We start from the raw sequence: 5497 nt of genomic DNA on the forward strand, positions 1-5497 counted from the left end.
AGCTCCACTTACCATATAGAAGCACTTTCACTGTTTCTCTGCATGCTTTGTTAGCCCCCTTTCATGTTGTTCTTCAATGGTCAGGACCCCCACAGGACCACCACAGAGTAGGTATTATTTAGGTGGTGAGCCATTCTCAGTGCTGCAGTGACACTGACATGGTGGTGGTATGTTAGTGTGTGTTGTGCTGGTATGAGTGGATAGGACACAACAGTGCTGCTGGAGTTTTTAAACACCTCACTGTCACTGCTGGACTGAGAATACTCCACCAACCAAAAATATCCAGCCAACAGTGCCCCATGGGCAGCATCCTGTGACCACTGATGAAAGTCTAGAATATGACCAACTCAAACAGCAGCAATAGATGAGTGATCGTCTATGACTTTACAGCTACAAGTTGAAACAACTAGGTACGAATGTCAGAGTGTCACAGAGTGGACAGTGAGTGGACATGGTATTTAAAAACTCCAGGAGCGCTGCTGTGTCTGATCCACTCATAGCAGCACAACACACACTAACACACCACCACCATGTCAGTGTCACTGCAGTGCTGAGAATGATCCAACACCTAAATAATACCTGTTCTGTGGTGGCCCTGTGGGGGCCCTGACCATTGAAGAACAGGGTAAAAGCAGTCTAAAAAAGTATGTAGAGAAATAGATGGACTACAGTCAGTAATTGTAGAGCTACAAAGTGCTTCTATATGAGAAGTGGAGCTGATAAAATTGACAGTGAGTGTAGAAACAAGGAGGTGGTTTTAATGTTATGGCTGATCAGTGTATGTATATTTGAAATGTTGTGTGAAGTTATTTTGTATCTAATTTTCATTGACTCAGGAATTCATTCCTTTTATTTAACATCTTGCAGTGCCACCAGGAAACACTGGGCACAAAACATGAATACACTGTACAGGATATTGTACAGGATATTGTACAGGAAGGTAGGGATCTACTGATCGAAGAAGACAACAATATCTGAGGCATCTATAAGCTTTTGTGCAAAGACAAAAACAGCTAACACTCTTTCACAAGCTCACTGATCTGTGTGAAGACACTGCATGAGATACAAATGTTTTAACAAAAGCATAATGTTAGACCTCACCCTTTTAAACTGTTAGTTTTTGTGCAGTAATAAAGACTCAACAACTGAATTAGGTGCAACCTGGTGTTCAAACAGTATTTTTATGTTTATTTATTTATTTTTTTCTATTATATTTTATGCATTTTCTTCCATTTTCTCCCACTTTAGCGTAGTCAATTTGTCTTCTGCTGTAGTCGAGGTGGTTATATTGCTGCTAACGCCTCCTCCGACCCACGCGCAGCCCTTAATGGAACCCATGCATTCTGCACAGGTGCCTATCTAACTGCTAATGAGGGTCCTTACACAGTGTTTGAAGACCCCACCCACATAGTCCAGTCATCCCGCCCTTCAGGCACTGCCAATTATGCCTACTAGATGGCGCCCAGCCGAATGAAGGCAACGCCGAGTTTCGAACAGAGGAGTTCAGAATCTCAGCGCTGGTGTGCTAGTGAAATATCCCGCTGTGCCACCTGCTTGCCGTAATCGAAATTTAATCGAAAGAAATACAGGTCATTTAAGAGACCAGGAACAAGTTTCCTTGAAACCTTCTCATGAGCAACAAGGTCATCACTGCTCTTCTCTTATAGTATAATTATGTGGCTAGTTCAAGGTTGCAAGTTCTGAAAACACTGTGTGGTGCAACTTGGACACATCTTCAGTGATGAACTAAATTATTTGGCTAGTTCAAGGTTACAAAAACATTTACATTGTACAACAAAATGGCTTTTTAATAATTTATCTTATTCAGACACCATAAATAATTTTAACATTGTTTCACCTAGACAGCCAGTGATTAATGATAGTCCTAAAATGGGAACATAAAATAAAATCTAAATACTTCTGGCACTTACTTGGTGAAGTTGGAGGTTGCACTGGGGAGTCACTACCCGGTTCATTTTCCTTGTCGTTTAAATGCAGAGGAGTCTTTTCTTTTTTGGAAAGTTTAAAACTTCTGCGAAATGACGATACAAGTCCAGGCTTCTTCTCTTTGCCATTTTTAAATGTTCTGTTATTTCCTCTAAGTTCAGTCAGGTTATCACACTCAACACTTTCTGCAATGTCACTAGTATCACAGGTTTCCACCACCTCAGCTTTTTCATTGTTTGCCATTTTGCTAGCTACAGACCTATCACCATCAAAAAATATAACAGAGAAAAATAGATTAAGTATAATAAAGAAAGCTGAATAATAACACCCAACTGTTATCAGCTTATGTTTGACAAGGTGTAGATCTAGTGACCTAGGTATGAAAATGCAGGAATCTGTTCTTGTCACAAGGTACATCATGATCTGGGAAGTTTTTGTTTACTGAAAACATTAAACTAGCTGTAAAAGGGGGATGGTGTATAAAGTATGTGAACTAACTCTGCTTCAAATGAAGACAGAATAAACACCTAACAAACATGGAAATATCTGTGTGCAGATTATAAAGATAAACCGTGGCTTCAACTTTGCTGAGAAATAAGATGTTACCTTTCGGACAAAAAAAATGTGAGTACTAATTTGCTCTTCTATAACACCACTGTATAGTCATTGAAACTATGCTGTCTGAAGACATGCTATGTTGCCTCAAAACTTTGTAGCTTATCACAGTTCATCTGCATAAATCCTTCAAATCTGTTTTTCTGTGAAAGTAATAAGGAAGCAATGTTGGGTAGAAGAAAATTTCAGCTATATGGGACACAATCTTAGACAGGATACTTAATTAATATAGGTCATTTAAAAAAACAGCAGAATAAAACACAACATTTTCAACCTAATATACACTTATATACACGTGAAAACGGTTTAGATTTCACATATGGTAAAAACTAAACTGTTACAAAGGCTGAAAAAAGAGGTTATTTCATTGAACCAACATGGTAATGGGTATAAGAACCCATTATTTAAGCACCATTATGAGAATGACTTTTTATATGAACACCTTAAAGATGTGTTTGCAACTATGGTCACAACTAAAGAACTGTCACAAAAGCTGAAAGAAGAGATTATTTCATTGCACCAACAGGGTAATGAGTATAAGAAGATTTCCAAAAACTTAAACACAATTATAGAACCAGTAGACCCTTGACTTACGAATTTAATTGGTTCCGAAGGGCTGTTCTTATGTCAAAATGTTCATTAGTTAAACCTATTTTTCACATAAGAAATCATGTAAATAGAATTAATCCGTGAAAATCTTAAATTATAGAATAGACATTCCTGTAATAAACAATAATAAACAACAATACACAGTAGTAGAAAAAACACCGTCCGATGTCCGAATGTTCGCTCATGGTATATATATAAACAGATCGTTCGTAACCCAAAATGTTCGTATGGTAAACCGTTCGTAACTCAAGGGTCTACTGTAGATATAGATAGATATCCTTTATCTGTCATAAATACATATACAGGTGTACAGTACAATGAAATTCTTTCTTCGCATATCCCAGCTTTTGAGAGCTGGGGTCAGAGTGCAGGGTCAGCCATCGTACAGCGCCCCTGGAGCAGACAGGGTTAAGGACTCTTGCTCAAGGATCCAACAGTGGCTGCATAGCAGAGCCTGGATTTGAACCGCTGATCTTCCAGTTGATAGCCCAAAGCTCTACCCACTACGCTACCACAGTACCAACCCTGCAGCGGTGGGATTAGGAGTATTGTACAAAAGTTCCAAACTTTTGGCACGGAAGCAAACCTTCCTGGTCTTTGCAGAAAGCCCAAAATTTTATCCAGTAGCCATAATTATCTCTCATCAGGCCAGCAAAGAAAAATCTCTCTAACTGAATGGCTTGATAAAGATTGGGACAAATGTGTCAGTGGCAATCACAAAAAGATCACTTAACAACCAAGGACTTCATAGCCGGACTTCACAAGGCACACCACTCTTAACCAAGAAGCTCAGGAAGACTTGGCCAGAACACACAGGAAGGAATTTGAATAGGCGTGGGATTTTTAAATAAAGGATATCTTTCTTCTTCTTTCTTTCTTTTTATGGAGTGTTTAATGAAAACTGGAACTATTTGGTCACATGGATCAGAGGTTTGTCACACACAGGGGTTTGTCACACAATGAAGCATAGAGGTGGGTCAGTGATGGTGTGCGGATGTTTTTCTGCTGCAGGAACTGGTAATCTTGACTGGCATCATGGATTCCCAGAAATGCTATGGTATTTTGAGGAATAGTTTGCTTTCTGTGGTCAAACTAAACCTTGGTGACAAGACAATGATCTTCAAATGATTTTCCAAGTCAACAATAGCTTGGGAAAAGAATCATTCCTGGAATATTCTGGACTGGTCTTCTCAGTCTTCAGATTTTAATCCTATTGTAAATCAATGGTGGGATTTAAAGAAAGCAGTTTTAGCATTAAAACAATTAAAAGCTTGTCTCAGAAGCTTGTTAGCATTACCAGAATCGCTCATTAGTGTTCATCAAGGCAAAGGTGTTGTGTATTTGTACACCTGGATATTGAGACTTTTACTTTAAAGAAAAGGATTTGCATGTAGTCATTTACTGAATTAAAATTGCAGATGTTTTATTTATTATTAGGATTTTAACGTCAGGGGTTGTCTATAACAGCTGCTTAAACAGTCACCTGTATTGTTGAGCTATTTTTGTTTCATTATATTTGTGTTTTAGAGCTGTAATAAATGCAACACATGTTATCAATTTAAACAGCTAACCAAAACCGTGCTGCCTAATGAAATGAATTGCTCCCTTTTACAACATGAGATGGTTCAGTCCTCCTCAGTTCCCGCCGGAACTTTCTTCTAACCGACATTTCAGTCTTTTTCTGCTGCTAAGTGCTAACCATAAACAACTGAAATGGAGAAACCCTGGATGATATTTCCACCGCAGCACTTACAGGTGAGCTAATAACTTATATCTTCTGTTTGGATGTTGAGTTTTGTGAGCCAGTATTGTGCTTGTTCAGAGTCTTATCTAGGTTTATTTGCGTTAGCATTGACCTAATTAACTTAGCTAGCTAGCTTAACTTTAAAGTCAGCATTTTTTTTCTTAATTGTTTTCAGGTTTGATAACCAAGTGTAGCTGGACAATAGAAGATGCTTTTAAATGAAAATTGAGAGTAATGGATAATGTAATTTATTAGGTAATAGATCTGCTCCTTACAGTAGGTCCGTATGTAGTGTCTCAAATCACTCCCTGTTCCCTATATAGTGCACTACTTCACTGTTTGGGGTGGAAGCGCTAATATGTCATGTCCTACGAAGTGCACTACATAGGGAAAGGGGAGCCTCACAGAGTAAACATGAGTGCTGCTTTCTGTAAGAGGGAAAAACAACAAGTTTCATTTAGACTTGAAAAAGATTCAACTTAAAATGAGAGTTTTTCAAATGTCAGTGAAGTGAGTTTGAGCTTCTGAACTGTTTTGAAACTGTTCATGGACAAGCGGCTCCACAGGTGAGGGTCACTTCAG

Source organism: Trichomycterus rosablanca, chromosome 5 (genome assembly GCF_030014385.1).
Source record: "Trichomycterus rosablanca isolate fTriRos1 chromosome 5, fTriRos1.hap1, whole genome shotgun sequence".
Lineage (NCBI taxonomy): Eukaryota > Metazoa > Chordata > Actinopteri > Siluriformes > Trichomycteridae > Trichomycterus > Trichomycterus rosablanca.